Source organism: Cebus imitator, unplaced genomic scaffold, assembly GCF_001604975.1.
Source record: "Cebus imitator isolate Cc_AM_T3 unplaced genomic scaffold, Cebus_imitator-1.0 Scaffold158, whole genome shotgun sequence".
NCBI classification, from domain to species: domain Eukaryota; kingdom Metazoa; phylum Chordata; class Mammalia; order Primates; family Cebidae; genus Cebus; species Cebus imitator.
In genome coordinates, this window is record NW_016107473.1 from 3,638,693 (window position 1) to 3,657,808 (window position 19,116).

The following is a 19,116-nucleotide window of genomic DNA, read 5'->3' on the forward strand; positions in this document are numbered from 1 at the left end:
GCTGTGTGAAACAGGCCAGTCACAAAAAGACAAATACTGTGTGATTTCACTCATTTGAGGTACCTGGGGTAGTCAAATTTACAAAGACAGAAAGTTGAATGGTGGTTGCCAGAAGTTGGGGGAAGGGAGAATGGGTAGTTCTTGTTTAATGGCTATGCAGGTTCTGCTGAGTAAGATGAAAAGAATTCTGGAGAGGGCCAGGCGGGGTGGCTCAGGTTTGTAATCCCAGCATTTTGGGAGGCTGAGGTGGGTGGATCAGGAGTTCAAGACCAGCCTGGCCAAAATGATAAAACCCCATCTCTACTAAAAGTACAAAAATTAGCCAGGCTTGGTGTAATCCCAGCTATTCGGGAAGCTGAAGCAGGAGAATCACTTGAACCTGGAAGACGGAGGTTGCAGTAAGCTGCGATCGTGCCACTGCACTCCAGCCTGGGTGACAGAGCGAGATTCTGTCTCAAAAAAAAAAAAAAAAATTCTGGAGATTGACTGTACAACATGCAAATGTCCTTAGCACTACTCAACTGTATATTTAAGATGGTGAATTTCATATTATGTGTATTTTACCACAATTAAAAAATGGTTAAAGGGCTTTTGCCATCACATGTGCACAAACATGTACACACACATGTACATATACACACACACACACTTCCCCCGCCCCCTTGACTGCATCCATCATCAGTGTGAGGTTCGGGATGGCTACAGGTAAAACAAAAACAAACACAGTCAACCCAAGCTTAGGCCCCTGGGAAAGATTAGACTTACACTGCTTTAGACGGCAAAAGCACCAGGGTTGAGCGACCTCAGCTTCTACACAGGTTATTTTGTTTTAAAACTCGACCTAAAACATCAGCCAGAAGCACCTCTTTCCTTCCACATAATGAATTGTGTCTTGGCCTGTCTTTGCCTTCATCAAAGTTCGACTCAATAGTAACAAATGGTTTGAGTGTTCTTCTGAGGCTCTACTTGACAGGCTATAATTAGAAATACTTTACCTGACCTTTATAAGTCATGATCCCCAACAAAATTGTACCGAATCACATTTGAAAAATGCTCTTGCATCTTTTGTGAGTACAGGCAAGATTACAGGATACTTTTATTTTAGAATAATTACATAGTGACCTTCAGAGTTATTTGCAAAGGTCATATTCTCTTCACATACCCTTGATTTCCTTTCAGTTTTTCCTTTTGTCCCACCAGACATACATTTAGCAAAGGAAGAAGAAAGAGGGAGAATGTTTTTTTCTGTGGATGAAAACTGAAGAAGATAGTTCAAAGTCCCCATAGGCGTTCAGAGGGCTGTGGGCTATGATAGGCTATTTTCTACCATTTAGCTCCTGCATTATCACTGCTCCTTTTTCTTCATTATTCTCCACTTATCACATGCAGCATCACTGCAAAGCCCAAATAGAGAGTTGTAATTACCCGGCTGCCACCTGATAGTCCCCTTCTATCATCTTTATCTCACTAGGCCTTGCTGTTCCATCATCGGATAAAACTTGCCCATGGCAATGCCTGTGATAGTGCATCTCAGAGATACATTTAAAGTTTACTCATTTATCGCAGAAAAATGCTGAACCCGGGCAATTATTAGATACACTTGCCAGTTTAGTTTTTCACTAAGGTTAGTTTAACTCCCTTTTGTATCAGCCATTTTTTCCTTTTCTTCTTGGAAACACCGAGGTCACAACTGGCTACTGAGATGAAATTTTAATGAAATCGTCCGGCATCAACAATACTGAGGGCGCCTATGGTCCTACATATGTGTGTGGGGGGCACATGTGCAAGTGTTGCTGGCCGTTCAATTCAAGCAGTCCTATTGTCAGCCACACCTAACAAAAGCATCGCCCTCCTCTGAAGGGGCTCGTTGGCTCTAAAAAAGCCACTAGGTACCAAGACCTTATGAAGTATCACATTTTGTAAAAGGTGATATCACATTTGGCGTGCTGCTGATTGTAAAAATCAGAACACAGGATAGTTGATATCTAAAAGTATAAAAACATATATTGGGCACCTCTTTGACAGATTTCTTGAGGTTTTTATGTATTCAGTATGTGGGAATATAACCCAAGGGTAAGTCTCAAGCATAAGTGCTGTGTGTGTGTGTGTGTGTGTGTATGCACACGTGCTCTACACATGTACTCTCATTCTCTTTAGTGCAATTAGAAAGATGTTTACATATGATAATTTATTTAACTGATGGCCACTGCCCTCATCAAAGTCTGTTATAAGTTCAATAGACTATTTTTCACTCTGGCAAAAAGGCCTATTAAGAAGCTAAGAGAGGATGTGGAGAAATAGGAACACTTTTGCACTGTTGGTGGGAGCGTAAATTAGTTCAACCATTGTGGAAGACAGTGTGGCGATTCCTCAAGGACCTAGAAATAGAAATTCCATTTGACCCAGCAATCCCATTACTGGGTATATATCCAAAGGATTATAAATTGTTCTACTATAAGGACACGTGCACACGAATGTTCATTGCAGCACTGTTTACAATAGCAAAGACCTGGAACCAACCCAAATGCCCATCGACGATAGACTGGATAGGGAAAATGTGGCACATATACACCATGGAATATTATGCAGCCATCAAAAATGATGAGTTTGGGTCCTTTGTAGGGACATGGATGAACCTGGAAACTATCATTCTCAGCAAACTGACAGAAGAGCAGAAAATCAAACACCGCATGTTCTCACTCATAGGACGGGGTGTTGAACAATGAGAACACATGGACACAGGGAGGGGAGCACTACACACTGGGGTCAGTTGGGGGGAAATAGGGGAGGGACGGTGGGGGGTGGGAAGCTGGGGAGAGATAGCAAGGGGAGAAATGCCAGATGTAGGTGATGGGGAGGAAGGCAGTAAATCACACTGCCACGTGTGTACCTATGCAACAATTTTGTATGTTCTTCACATGTACCCCAAAACCTAAAATGCAATAAAATAAATAAATGGGAAAAAAAAAGAAGCTAAGAAATTCTAGTGCTATTTATTTTTTGAGATGGAGTCTCACTGTGTCACCCAGGCTGGAGTGCAGTGGTGCCATCTTGGCTCATTGCAACCTCTGTCTCCCAGGTTCAAGCCATTCTCTTGCCTCAGCTGCCCTATTTGCTGGGATTACAGGCAAGTACCACCATGCCTGGTTAATTTTTTAAATTTTTATCAGAGACGGGGTTGGCCAGGCTGGTCTTGAACTCCTAACCTCAAATGATCTGTCTGCCTTGGCCTCCCAAAGCACTGGGATTACAGGAGAGAGCCACCGTGCCCAGCCTCTAGTCTAATTTTTATAACACTTTTATTCATGCTGAGAGTGTTAACAGTGCAACTGTGAAACTAATTCATATTAAAATCTTAATTTGGAAGTGAAAAATAAAATGAGCAAAAATTATTTCCATTTATTCCAACAATGGATATTGCATTTAAGTGGACTTTCAAAAAACTCAAAGAAAGTTAGTTTTAGCAACAACTTTAATAACCCTTCTTTACCTTGTCAGACACTTTTGAAGTCAATCTTGCCCACTATGGAAAAGGCAGATTTTTGTATGTGACTGGACATCAGTGTGGGGAAAAAAAGTGCCCTGCACAGTATTCACAAAAGGTGCGCATTTCCCAAGTGTAGGACTTAAAATGTGGGATTTTGTGTGTGTGGGTGTGGGTGTTTGTTTTTGTTCTTTTAAGAAACAGGATCTCTCTCTGTTGCCTGGGCTGGAGTGCAGTCGTATGATCATAGCTCACTGCAGCCTCAAACTCGGGCTGAAGCTATCCTCCCATCTCAGCCTCCCACAGTGTTAGGAATACAGTCATGAGTCACCACGACCAGCCTACAATATGGTTTTACAGATGTGATTTTAAAAATTGCATCTCACATGAATCTTTAGTCTGGCTTGATTAATTTACTTTATGTAATGATCTATGTAAAATAGCAAATAGTCATTCCCTGTAATAACCACTATCAGGCCTCCCTAAATACACTCAGGTGTGCACACACACTCATGCACTTGGATAGCAATGTATCTGCACACAATTTCCCACTTCGTTGAAAAGTTCTTTTGTCCCAGTGTTTGATTTCTCTTCAACTTCCAGGTAAATTAGGATCGTGCACCCTACTTCCATAAAACTGTTCTCCCACAGAGTAGTTCTGAAGAAAGCAGGGACTAGAGAAGTTAGTAGCAGTACATGAGGATAAAAACCTACTATACATATATGAAGTCTATTACCTATTTCTAAATCTTGTGTGTGTGTGTGTGTGTGTGTGTGTGTGTGTGTGTGTGTGCATGATAGTTATATACAAAGAAAGTTACAGAAACCATCAAAATGGGTGCTCTGTGAAAGGGAGCAGCCACATTGGAAAGGAATAAAGGAAAATGATTGGGTTGGGGGCTCACAGAGAACAGGATGAATTTCATCAAATCCCATTTTCCTTGCATGTTAACCTTTAGTCTTTGGTTCTGTTTGAGCAACTTACTCTGTGCTATTTTGGAAGTGTTTTCTACTCATTTCAGGAAAAAAAGTATTATGTATTCTTAGTTCAAACCAGCTTAATCAATGAGATGATTTATTTGCTAGGATTTAAAATGTATTCCCTGTAAAGAGCAGAAATAGTGAATTAAGGCAGTCCACAGGCCACCCAAAGCACAACAATGAATTGGGAATTCTACTTTTATCTTCTACCAAATAGAAATAGAAACTGATATAAATCCATAAGGATTACCACTCCCCTCTTTTTCATTTGTTTGTTTGTTTGTTTGTTTTGAGACAGAGTCTCGCTCTGTCACCCAGGTTGGAGTGCATGGGCATGCTTTCAGCTCACTGCAACCTCCACCTCCCGAGTTCAAGCAATTCTCCTGCCTCAGCCTCCTGAGTAGCTGGGACTACAGGTGCACGCCACCACACCTGGCTATATTTTTTTTTTGGTGGAGACAGAGTTTCCCTGTGTTGGCCAGGCTGGTCTCAAATTCCTGGCCTCAAGCGATCTGCCCACCTTGGCCTCCCAAAGTGCTGGAATTACAAGCGTGAGCCACCGTGCCTGGCCTACCCCACTCCTTCTAACGGCAGTTCTTCATTGGCTAGAAGACTCACTCATTGCCTGGCTGACCTTCCATGTGAGCCATTGTGAGTTTTTCAGCTTCTGTTATTAAAAGCTTTTAGAGGCTGTTTCTTCACATTGCATTTCATCATGATGAAAAACTTGTACATCCAGAGTTGAATCAAGAAAGTTGAAAATCAACCCACGAAATGGGAGGAAATATTTGCAATCACATATCTGATAAAGGCCTAGTATTCAGAATACATAAAAAACTCTTATAACAATAAAAAGACAACACAATTTTAAAATGGGCAAAGGACTTGAATATACATTTCTCTATCATGCACATGAAAAAATGGTCAAATCAGCCAGAACCAGGCAGCAAGCCATGGGAATGCAGTGCAGTGATGGCTGCTGATGCTCAGATTCATACAACCTCACTTACTAATGTGGAACCTCAGGAAAGTTACTTATCTTCCCCAAGCTTCAGTTTTCTAATATGTACCATAGGCAAAATAATATCATCTACCTTATAGAGACGTGTAAACATTGAGTGTATGCACTAAAGCATCCAGCGTGTAGGTCAGTCAGCTATTTCCACTTGACCTTAGAATGGGGCCCGGGATGAATGGGGAGTAATACCCAGGCCCATGAAGCTGGTGGGCAGGACACTGCTCTGCACTTTATCACCTTGCGGGCGCCATGAGTGAGGCTGGTTTTCCTGTAGCCCAGTTTGTTTTGCTGGATGGCCAGGGCTGTTTTGCTCAAGTAGAGTCACAGAAGAAAGCTCATTGTGTGAAGTGATTATGACCAAGATTGCGCCTCTGACAGGTAAGAAAACCTGACAGCCCATTTTTTCCCATGAGGCAAAGAGTTTTGTTGCATACTTCATATTTATAAGGTGAAGGGGCCAGGGGCTTTTATATTGTGAGAAGCCAAAACAATGCCAGATGTGAAGATTATGAACCTGAATTTCACTTTGGGTTTATGAGTCAACCAGAAAAGGTTACATTAAAACTGAAAGATTTAAATTAAAAAGAAAAAAAGCAACCTCTAAAACTTCCTCCAGAAAAGTCTGCTTTCATTGAGCAAGCAGAGGCCTATCTAGAAGGACATGCTCTTTCTTTTACAAGCCACTGTGGCTATCAGAGGCAGGGCAATCGCAGACATGCATCAGAACAAATTTTGTTGTGGCAATTGCCCAAACACAAGGATAAGAATTTCTCAAATATTTGTGACCTCCTCCAGAGTCAGCATAAAACTTGGAGGAGAAGCAAAGCATGGCATACTGATCAGCTAGATCAAGCTTGTCCAACCCATGGCTTGGAGGCTGCATATAGCCCAGGACGGCTTTGAATGTGGCCCAACAGAAATTCATAAACTTTCTTAAAACATTATGAGATTTGTTTGCAATGTTTTTTAGCTCATCAGCTATCATTGATATTAGTGTATTTTATGTGTCACTAAAGACAGTTGTTCCAATGTGGCCCAGGGAAGCCAAAAAATTGGACAACGCTGAACTAGGTAGTTATGAACTCATTGCTCTGTTTAAGCTGAGGATGACAAACAAAATCCCTTTTAGATTCAATGTATTTCTAAAGTAACATTAAACATCTGTCTTATTTTTTCTTGTTAAATGTCATTGGAGAACATTTGGAGGTTCTTCATTGGAGGTCTACATGAGTTTAAAGGTTTTGTGGACTTTCTGAAAATTTCTGCAAGGCTTTGAGTGTATGCTCATTTTCTGAGATAGGTTCATAGTTTGGATCAGGTTTCAAAGAGGTTTGTGTCCCCATAAATGGTGAAGAACCACTTTTTTGCAACAAATTTTCCAGGAAAGAGAACAGCAGAAAATCTGAAAGAAGAAATATAGAAGAAAGAATGGGACTGGGGTTTTCAGATAATAGAAAAGAACATGCAATCTTATTCCTCCTTGTGTGCTACTTTTTAATACACTTTGGTTGGCCTTTGCCCTCTGGCTGCAGTTCAGGAAGGTCAAAAACTCAGGGGTTCACTCTGTTTAGGAGAAGCATAAAAAGGTTTCATGTAAACCCCCACCCACTTCAGAAACAGGAGCCAGGTCATTAGTTTGAATTGGCTCAGGTTTTTCTATTTCAAAGAGCTGTGATTTGTGTTACGTGTACCCAGAAACAAAATGGCATGTCGTATCATGCACATTTCAGCTTAGATTTTTTTAAGGCTATGTATGTCATCTCTCCTGACTACCTCTTACCACTTTGAATAAAAAGGTATAGGTGTTATTATGGCAGCTCCTAAAAGCAAGTCTATTGATCTATTAAAAGAAGCACTTTTAATTAAGCAATAATATGTGGTACAATTAGGATGCCAAGTAGTAAATGTTTATGACTGCCAGGGGAGGGCATTGCAGAAACTTATTTGAGTTATTTGCCAGGCTTGAAAGCTGTGCTTCCAAGAAAACTTTTCTTCCCCATTGGGAAGCCAATATGTTTGTAATTTTTATATTGTTATGTTCTAAGGACCTCAAGCCTGAAAGCCACATTTCAGAATGGATGATCTTATTTGACTTGTGCTTTGATGTTGCCTTACTGATAAGAGTTCATGATTAATTTTGAGAGGCATTTCTCCCCATGGCCCTTCCTGAACAGAGAAAAGGCTAATAAAGAGATGATTGCAACAATCTCAACTCATGTTGTTGCCTTTTTAAAAGTCTGAAATCCTGTAGTGGATCTGCTAGGTGTTAGGTAAACCTATGATTGAGCCTCAAAATGGAGGCCATTTTCTTATTGCCTGGTCCCTTTAGTTGCCTGGATGTCCCTGTCTATAAGAGAGATTTCTTTCTTTTCTTTCCTCTTTCTTTCTTTCTCTTTCTTTCTTTTTTTTCTCTTTCTTTCTCTTTCTTTTTCTTTCTTTTCTTTTCTTTCAAGATGGAGTTTTACTCTGTCACCCAGCCTGGAGTGTAGTGGCATGCTCTCGGCTCACTGCAACCTCTGCCTCCCAGGTTCAAGTGATTCTCCCATCTCAGTCCCCTGTAGCTGGGACTACAGGCATGCGCCACCATGCCTGGCTACTTTTTGTATTTTTAGTAGAGATGAGGTTTCACCATGTTGGCCAGGCTGGTCTCGAACTCCTAACCTCAGGTGATCCGCCAGCCTTGGCCTCCCAAAGTGCTAGGATTACAGGTGTGAGCCACAGCCCCCAGCCAAGAGACGGTTTTTAAAAATTGTGCATTGTCAGGTTTTTTCTCAGTCCTAACTCCCAGTCCTGTCTTATCTTGTACTTACCTCCTCACCTAGTAGGTTCTCCTGTCTCTTTTCCATCTACTGAGATGGCAGCACCCTGAAGGCTCTGCTCAAAACCTACCCTCGCGGCAAGTGTTCCCCTGAGAGCTTCGGCCCTGGCTGATTTTCTTTTCTTGCTGAGCTTATTTGCATGACAGACCTGTTTCTCTTATATGTAATCTCATATCATTGCTGCTTCACAAATGTTTCTTTTGTGTTTTGGACCAGATTGAAAACTTCTTGTGAGACCATGTCTTGAATAATTCCTAGCAAAATATTGGGTATATAGTTAGGTGTGTCCTAAATAATGTAAGACCAATAGCTACTGACTTTCTTAATGTGATTATCTGACATTGTAAGTTGGTTAAAATTGGTTAAGCAAGTTGCAGCCTGCGGTTGGGAATTTCCCTCTGTATTTGGTTTTCTGCCATAATTTAACAAAAAGAAAGAAAGAGAGGAACAAAAGGACCCAAGGCCACACCCAAAGCTATTAAAGTTCAGTAAGGCCAGGCACGGCAGCTCACACCTGAAATCTCTGTACTTTGGAAGGCCAAAGAGAAAGGATGGCTTGAGGCCAGGAATTTAAGACCAGCCTGAACAACATAGCAAGACCCCATCTCTACAGAAAATAAAGTTCAGAAATTTAAATGATACATATGAATTGGGCCGGGTGTGGTGGCTCACGCCTGTAATCCTAGCGCTTTGAGAGGCTGAGGCAGGCAGATTGCCTGAGCTCAGGAGTTCAAGACCAGCCTGGGCAACATGGTAAAACCCTGTCTCTACTTAAATACAAAAAAAATTAGCTCGGTGTGGTGGCAAGCACCTGTAGTCCCAACTACTCTGGAGGCTGAGGCAGGAGAATCATTTGAACCCGGGAGGTGGAGGTTGCAGAGAGCTGAGATTGTGCCGCTGCACTCCAGCCTGGGCAACAGAGTGAGACTCCATCTTTACAAAAAAAACAAAACAAAAACATGAATTGTGAGTTAACAGGTCTCAGCCAAATATTGTCATTTATCAAACTGGACTCCCCAAATAAAATAAAGCAGTTTATTTAATACAGGAATAATTAAACTTCATCTTGTCTGCTTGGGTCTCAGGAGGAAAAAAGCATGTTTTGTGTTTTCCTTTGGCTTGATGTAGCAGCTAATGGTTGATGTTTCTTGGTGGGGAATAAGGGAGACAAGGAAGATGTATGTGAATCCTGAACTTCAACTGGTGCTCGCGTGTCAGTTGGACATGCTAAATACTAAAAGGGAAGTATCTCCAGCTTGCATGCATGACGCCATCATCATCATACTATCAACATTGTAGCAGCCAATGTGACCGTGCATCTCTGTTTGACCAGGAAAATCCCAGTTTAATCCTAAGATGCTGCCATTCTGAACAACACTTTTTACTTTCAAAGCTGTCCCAATGTGATGATAAATTATATGGCCACTCAAGTCATAAATGATATTTATTGAGCACTGATTATACACTAGGCGTTTACTTATTATACTATTTGTCTTCATAACAACTTTATGAATTAGATGTTCCTTTTAGCCTCATGTTAAGGATGATGAAATTGAGGCAGCATTTAAGAAGCTTACCCATGGTTTTCCAGCTTGAACCCAGGCAAACTGTCTCCAGAACCCAAAATCTTAAACACTTTACTGCTTCTTGCACAGAAAATATGGCAATCTGCTCCACATGGCTTCCTACTGTCAGGTTCATCATAAAATACTATCAACCCAGGGGAAATATCTGAATCTCTGACAGTTTTTTTACCCTGAAACCATGTGTTGGAAAATGGGAATCTAGTTAATTTTAGCCATTTTAATCTTGTTGTCCAATTTAACTTATAAATGAGCTGCTTTTTCTCTTAAGAGTCTGCCTACAGAGCGCCCAATTTAGTTAAACCACAAGTTTAGGATTAAAAAGGACTTGAAAGGCTGCAGATTATTTGAGTTAGTCCACAGGAGTTGCTCTGCCATACTGTCATTTGTTAAAAACCAACCTTGTCATTTACGCACATTGCCTCATCTTGCCTCTATTTGTCACCCACATGCCACATTATTATCCACATTTAAAAAATGAAAAAATAATACTGAAGAGTTTAACTGACTTACCCGTGATCACTTAGCTAATATGCCTCAATGCCAGGATTTTAAACCAGGTATCTGACTCCAAAGTTTATAATTTTTTGATCTACTACCTCCTACTAAATAATTATTGATTAACCAATATATGGGTAGTACATGTGTGTGTGTATGTATGTGTGTGTATATATATATATGTGTGTGTGTGTGTATACACACATTTTATATATATATATATATATATATATATACACATGTGCTACTCATATACTGATGTATTGATTATATATATAAACATTTGTCCTAATGTCCAACATAAAATTAGGTGACACTGCCTATATTCATTTATTGAGCAAATAGTCACGGAGTACTCTCTATTTTTAAAAAAATAGAGATGCGGTCTCACTATTTCCAAGCTGGACTCAAATTCCTGAGCTCAAGTGATCCTCCTGCCACAGCCTTCCAAAGTGCTGGGATTATAGGCATGAGCCACCATATCCCGCCTTAATGAGTACTTTCCAAATATTAAATTCCATGCTTGGCAGTTGGGGATGTGGTGCTGAATAAGATGGCATTCCTTCCTTCATGAAATGCTTATGCTTTAGAAATGGGAAAGACACACCCACAAAAAGATACACTATAATGTGATTAATGCTATAAGCAAATGGTAAAATGAGAAACTCATGATGGAAATGATACATTTTCCCTGGGAGAGTATGGAAAGACCTGACATAGAGTAATGATGGGAGATGAGCCAAAATATATGTCAAAACTAGATTGTGATAAAAGATATATGCTACATAAAATCACTGGATTATGTTCCTAGGGAGACACAAAAGGTAATTAAGCATGGGAATGACATGGTGACATTTTGAGAAAAATGGCCAACGATAGAGAAGAAAATTAATTGGATGCAGAAAATATGGAGGTAGAGGATAATTATGAGGTTATTGGCTGAATGTGGTCAGAACTATAATCTGAGCACTTTGGCAGACCAAGGCAGGCAGATCAGTTAGTTGAGCCCAAGAGTTCAAGACCAGCCCTGGGCAACATGGTGAAATCCCATTTCTACAAAAAAACGAAAACAAAAACAAAAAACAAAACAAACCCACAAAAATTAGCTAGACATGGTGGGCTGCACCTGTAGTCCCAGCTACTCAGGAGGCTGAGGTGGGAGGACTGCTAGAGCCTAGGAAGTCAAGGCTGCGGTGAGCCAAGGTCATGCTACTGCACTCCATCCTGGGCTGGAGTGAATTCCAAGTTTTGGTTAATTCCAAGGCTTTTGGTTTCTGTAACTTGGTGGATGATGGTGCCCTTTAGTAACATAAGGAAGAAAATATGGTTTGCTTTAGTCCCAGTTGGAAATATGGATCAGGTTCTAGAAAGACAGGCAGTTGCTGGAGAAATGGGTTGAAAAGCATTTCTAAAGAGGTGATATTTAAAAGTGTAGCAATAGATAAAAACTTCCATCCTCACTTTGACTAGTGAACCCTCCAACATGGTGGACTACTTGGCCAAAGGTGACCCTTGTTTGAGTATTTTGCACAAACCTGTCACACTAATCCTGATTTCTTAGGGGAATAACTTACTGTGAGGAAAATTAGGTTTGTTTTGCAGCTGCATTTCATGTTAACATACAGTTTTTACAAGCTGTGTGGGCAGCCCAAGCAGCCTCAGGCAGGTGGTCCAGTTCCAATTCTGAACCATTGCAAAATGAGACTCTAGACTTCAAAAAAGTCAGGGAAAGGCAAGACCTGATCCAGGAGTCTGTGTCATCTAAGTTAGGCTGATAGCTCTGAGATGAACTTCTAATCATTAGCCAGTTTATCATAAAGTGGATCTAAAGTGGTGAGAGCAGTGTAAGAGCTACCCATCCTCACAGTGTTGCTGCGTTGTGGTGCCAGCCAGGAGGCTCTGGGGCATTAGGACATTTTCCTTTGGGTTTTACAAGACAAGAAAGGCCCCTTCCTACTGTTGTATATGCTTGCTGGAGCCTGAAACTATGGTGTCTCCACTTATCATAGGGCGTGGCCTTCGAAGACACTCTTTCCACATACAAGGTGTGGGTGTGGGTTGACTCATGTTAACCCTCAAATCAGAGGTGGTTTGGCAGAGAGGTTAGGAGGCTAGACGCCACCTAACTCTCTAAATCCTTCCCTCTGGGTTTGGGGCAAGTGGCCTAATTGCTTGGTGCCTACATTTTCCTATACAGGAAATAGGAACAATAACTGCACCTAACTCAGAGGATTAAATAAAATAATCTATGTAGTGTGCTTAGAATAATACTTAGCACATTGTAAGCACTAAATGACTATTAGCTCCCCTAATGTTTTATACCAAGTTTGGGTTGATTGCCTATAGTGCAATCACTATGATAATATTTCACCATAGAGTTATATTTCACCATAGTGAAATAGCCAGGCCTGCCATGTTTTCAAAAAATTCTTTTTGAGGGTTGCAAGCCTTCTGTGACTCCAGAGTCTTTGTACATGGCCTTCACATTTTCAGTTAGAGATGTACCTACAGGACAAGTAGGACTTTGGTTTTGTGGGGACTTTGAAATGACAGGTCAATGTATTCATTTTCCAAAGTACTTTAGTTTGGCAATTTCTCCATCGCTAAAAGAAGATTAACACTTGACATGATAAGAAAGTTTGATCAACAAAAAGCTGCGATCCAGCAGATAGGATAAAATAGAAAGTCACTTAAATAGACTGGACGTTTAATAAGGCTGACTTCCAGGAAAATGCTTGCTGATGACTCAGTTTATCTATAAAAGAAAAATCAAGCAGAGGCAAATGATGAAAGAAATGGATTAATAGTGTTAAAGATGAGATAGGAAGGAACAGAAGTAAAGGGGGAGATTGTAATGGTCAAAAAGAATAAAGAATAGAATGACCCCAGCCTGAATAATCTCATTTGATCATTGGTTGATATGCTGCTGACTGGAAAAGATTCAAAAGCAAAGAAAAAGAAGTCAAAAAGCAGACAAGTCTCTGTCTGTCTGTCTTTCAGTCTTTCCTTGGCAAATTGTGGGGGTTGAACAAAATGACCTCTATGGCTTCTTCCAGGGTTGCCATTGTGAATAACACAATTCCACCACGGAGAAAGACAGAGAAGTCCAGGGCTGGAGTTATTATATATGCACACACACAGAGCATCTATTCATGCACAAGAACCACAGCTACTAAGGATTTGACTCGATTATTAAATTTTAATTTTATATTCCTTGTGGGTCAGTCATCTTTTCGTTTTGTTTCTGCTCAGCTTTACTTCTCAGCAGTCATGATTTTAATCAGCTAGGAGCCACATGCTGGAAGACCTTTCCCACATTGCGTATTCTTCATGCCCTCTCTGTCTCACTGTAGCAGTTAGAGGGAAAAACCCTGCAAATGAAATAAGACCATGTACTTGTGTTTAGAGGGGAACAAGAAGTGGGAAATATGGGGAGACTATAGCTATCTATCAGCTAGATTGGGAGGAAGAACACCTTCAGAGGAGGCTGGGTAGTGTTCATTACCAAGAAGAGGAGAAAACAAGCTCTGTTTGAGGACATAAGGATAAAAAAAAAAGAAAATAGGACATGGGCCACTGGTCTAGTTTAAAATAGGGCTATAAAGAGGCCTGACAATGTGTAATGCAACATCATAAAAGAGTTCATTGGAGGTTTTTAAAATATCCTGAGAAAAATTGCCTTTGACCGTTTTGGGGAGCAGCCACTTGCCAGAGACTGATGTTCTCTGGATTTGATTTTTGTTTTGTTTCCTTTCGTCTCAGACATATTCAGAAACTTCAGCTTTTTCTTGCACAGGGATTAATCAGTCAACCACTGGATGCTGAAAATTGTCCATTTCTAATTTCCTACAATTTTGAACTCATTTCTGCCTACAGCTTTCCACTTATTTATTTAAAAAAAAAACAAAACCAGATATGAGATAAAGTATTTGTAAACTGTAAAGCATACAAAATCTAAAAAGTGAGTATGTTAGATTCCTATTGTAGCTGTAACAAATTGTCACTAATTTAGTGGCTAAAACAATTTAAATGTCCTATCTTATGGTTCTGTTGGTTGGAATTCTGACTGGTGTCTCATGGAGCTAACCCAACATGTTGGCAGGGCTGCATTCTTTCTGGAGACACCAGGTGAGAATTGTTTCCTTGCCTTTTCCTGCTATTGGAAATCGTGGACTTGTTGCTTCCTCCCTGCATCTTCAAAATAAGCAGCGTTGCATCTCTTTGACCATTCTTCCATGGTCACATCTCTCTTTGACTACAGCCAAGAAAAGTGTTCCAATTTTAAGGACTCGTGTGATTAGTTGGGGCCAAGCCAGAGAATCCAGGATAATCTTTCCATCTCAAGAACTTTAACGTAATCACATCTGCAAAGTCTCTTTTGCCATGTATGGTAAAATATCCACAGGTTCCAGAGATTAGGGTATGTGCATCTTTGGGGGTAAGGGCTTATTCTGCCTTCCGCAGTGAGTATTCAAATCACTCTATATTAAAATGAACTTAACACCGTGAGGTTTTTTGTTGAATAAAGCTTATGGGATGCTAGATGGATTATATAGAGTTTCTACTTAGAATCCCAAAGTGTGCTTTTTATGGTCATTCTTAATATGAGTGGACCAATTTCATATTCCTCCCCGAATTATTATTTACCCTTATGTTATACAGTGGGACAGCTTTGGCTTCCCTGCATACACACACACACACACACACACACACACACACACACACACAATTACAGTACAGACTTCCCCAGCTGTAGAGCACATTTCTCGTAATCAAACACAGTGTCTGAAATCTGTCTGCTGAGCTGGGCATGGTGGCTCACACTTGTAATCCCAGCACTCTGGGAGGGCAAGGGGAGAGAATCACTTGAGCCCAGCAATTTGAGACCAGCCTGGGCAACACAGCCGAGAACCTGTCTGTACAAAAATAAAAATAAACTAAATTATAAAATAAATAAAAAATAAAGTTTTCTGCTAGAAACTTTTGCAACAAGAAGTTAACAGAAACTTATTTTATTTTTTTTGAGATGAAGTTTAGCTCTCGTTGCCCAGGCTAGAGTGCAATGGTGCGATCTCAGCTCACTGCAACCTCTGTCTCCTGGGTTCAAGCAATTCTCCTGCCTCAGCCTCCTGAGTAGCTGGGATTACAGGAGCCCGCCACCATGCCCAACTAATTTTTTGTATTTTTAGTAGAGACAGCGTTTCACTATGTTGGCCAGACTGGTCTTGAACTCCTGACCTTAGGTGATCCACCTGCCTCAGCCTCCCAAAGTGCTGGGATTACAGGCATGACCCAACGTGCCCAGCCCAAAGATATTTACTAGAAGAACAGTTCATTGTTTACTCTAGAGAAATTCAGAAACATAGAGGAACCTCAGAATAGACCTGGAAAACAGAACAATTGATTGTCCCACATATACACTTGGGGACGAGATTTATAACATGTCATTTCCAAATAGCTTCTTTGTATAATTGTATTTTTCTGCAAAAAATACATTAATAAACTTGTGATATAAGCAATTCTTTCATTTTCAAATTATTCAAATCTGAGACAAACTAGTCCTAGCACATTTGGGTGTATGGGGAGGGCAGGGCTAATTCTTTGACCATATCCTCTGTTATTTCCATGTTTATTGATCTGTTTATTAAGGTTTAAGTTATTAAGGTTTAAGTCTCATCTTTGTCCATATCTATTTTCCTAGAAATTAATACATTGAAAAAATTATTATTGTCATTTTTGAGACAGGATCTTACTCTGTTGCCTGGGTTGGAGTGGAGTAGAGTGATCACTGCTCACTGCAGCCTTGAACTCCCCAGCTCAAGTGAGAAAAAAATTCTTTAAAAAATGTTAGCGTGAGTTTATTCAAAGTATTTTCTCATAATTCACCATTCACCATTCTTATTTCTAATTTTGGTTATTTGTGCCTTTTCTCTCTGTCTGTAAGAATTGGGCTAGCTAGTGACTTAATAACTTTCTCTTTTTTCTTGTAGAAGTAGTACTTATTAAGCAGTAAGTAAGTAGTTATTTGACTTAACTGCATAAAAGAAAGAGCATGATGACATCTAGTCAAATTTCCATTGATAATTGGAAAGAATTTCAGCAAGAAGTGAAAGTAGGAGATAAACAGTCCAGGAAGATGCTGGTTGAACACAAGTGGCCCTGATGGAAAAATGGGCATTCTGGACTTAGCTATTTCCTCTAAAACAAAAGTGTGTTGGAAGATAAGAAAGTCTGGTTTATAATTGAGTATGGTCATATCTAATTCAGTCTTTTTTTTTTTTTTTGCCTTTTCTCTCCTAACTTCTTTTCTGTGGCAATATCTCTCATCTTTTTCATGTATTGAGTCGATTGGAGCTACAAAAGAAGTTAGTAGTCAGTATAGAATGCCTACATATTGCTACAACATATTCAACCTGAAAATTCTGTAGAATTCCTGACGAAAAGGAAGCACTTTAACAAAGTATACAGTGAGTGGGAGTGAAGAGCAGCGAATCTGAAGCATTTGAGAAATTAGAGGCAACAACATTTTGATAAAAATCTTTTTAGTCTTTAAAAAAGAACATGAATAACTCAAGGATTATGTAATTTTTTTATGAATATCAAGGTCATTACTTCTTGCACAAACCTGTTAATGTTGTCTGATTCAGACACATTTTTTTTTAAGAGCCGTGAAAGGAGTTCATTTTTTGTTTAAGTAAAACTTACAGCACTAGTTTTTTTTTTTGGACTGGAAATGAAGTTTGATTTTTGCATGCAAGCCCTTGTTCTTCTGACATTTTGCTTTATTTACACATAAGTTTTTAAAAACACCCTTTGTCCATCGTGTGAATGCTAGTTAAGATAAAATAAGTTTATTTTCCTAGAAGATTCCATCTTTGCCCACTATGTTTGGAGTCCATGTGGTCTATTATGACTGAGAAACATATGTTGACCTCCAACTCATCCCACACTCCAAAGATCATTGCTTCTGCTATGAAGATTTTTAAAAAGGTTAATCATGAAAGTTAAAAACAAAATGTGTGCACAAGTCTGCCAGCATCCTGCATCAGGACAAGTACCCATTTGCAAGAGACATTCTTGAATGCAGGAAGATCATTTGAGGGTGTCTTGATTTAATGATTTCCTTCTATTTTGAGATGAATTTTGATTTTACAGCACTGTGGTTTCATTTATACCTTGTCTGTGATTCACAGATACAGAAGAAGAAACCATCGTTTTATGTATTGGACCAACAGGACTTCTTATTCCTCTTATCCATCAGTTGTCTTCAGTGTGTGATGGAGGAGGGTACATGAACTCAAACAGTGAGAAGTATGTGTCAAATATTCCATTTGCATTATTCTATCTAAGTCTAATCCTGGTTTTCTGATATGTGTTGCTGTAATATTGATAACCATTGCTCCAAAGTTCAGAATGTCAACAACAATACTCATTACTACTTAAGCATCTACGAATCTACACAATCTCAAAAGCTCCTGGATCTTGACTGCTCCAGGACCTTCTCAGCCCACAGATGTGGCAGGCCTGCAATCAAGTTTGCAAAACTGTAACTATATGAGGACTTAAATTCCATCTGAAACTCTCATTTTGCACTGTAGCAGAACAAGCTTATCTACACACTTCCAGGTAAATGTACCTTATTCAGGATTTAAATGTAAGCTTCTGATGCTTCTTCCTCCACAGAATGACATCTACATTCCAGAAGCCGGTAGACGTCACGTTGTCTGGGCAGACATAGACCAATATTAATTTCCTGTCCCTTACTAGTATCCACTTCTTCTTCAGTCTTCTTTTATAAAGCCCAGTGTATCTACTGTTGAACCCCAAGGGGCTACATGGTTTCTAACTCATGAAATTCATTCTGCACTTGTTGATGGTGTCCCGTCAGCATAGCTGCAAGACCTATGCAGTTTACAGCCCACCCAGGGCACAGAACTCCTGTGGGTGTTGGCCTGTAACTTGTTGGGGCTGTAGCAGAGTCTCTCTGCTTAGATAAACCTGTCTGCCACATGAAACCTGTGGCATCCACATGATCCTGGGCTTTCTCTGGGAAGTAACGCTCATGTCTTTACTGCTCCTGGAAACCCCAACCCTATTTGAGGTTTTTAAAATCTCCCCTCCTCAGAGCTTGACACAGAATTACATTGCAGAGAACCTCCCCATCATCCAACCACAATACTTCTTTTCTTCCCCCTCTCAACTCTCTTTCCATGACCCCAGCTGCTTACTCTCCATTAGGGAGAGAAAACAGACTCTTTCACCATTAGCATTCATTCTAAGCTTCATGCTTATGGAACAAACTTTTTTTCCCTGGGTTGTTCAGACTCTTAGCCTTTTTGCTCCTCAAAAACACTTTTCTCACTCTAACACAAGCAAATACAACTACTTTTATAAGCAAAAACTTTGGCTTTCAAAACTTCTGTTTCTGGCTATGGGTTTTCAGCATTGACTCTAGGAGCCAAAATACTATTTGTCATTTGGCTTCCGTGAGCCACTGAGCCTCACCTTCAGGGCTAGTGTCAAAGGTAAAGGGATGATAAATAAAAGTGAGGTTTCCTGTGCTGAAATACCGGCAGTTCAGTTTCAGAATAGTGTTCTGTTTTAAATCCAGCACGACCTTTAATCCTTACAGCAACTAAACCAGATAAGCATTATCATTCCACATTTGTAGCAATCTACTTAATTAAGGCAGCCAAATAGTCAGGTGGCAGATTCAGAAGACAAACCAGGCCC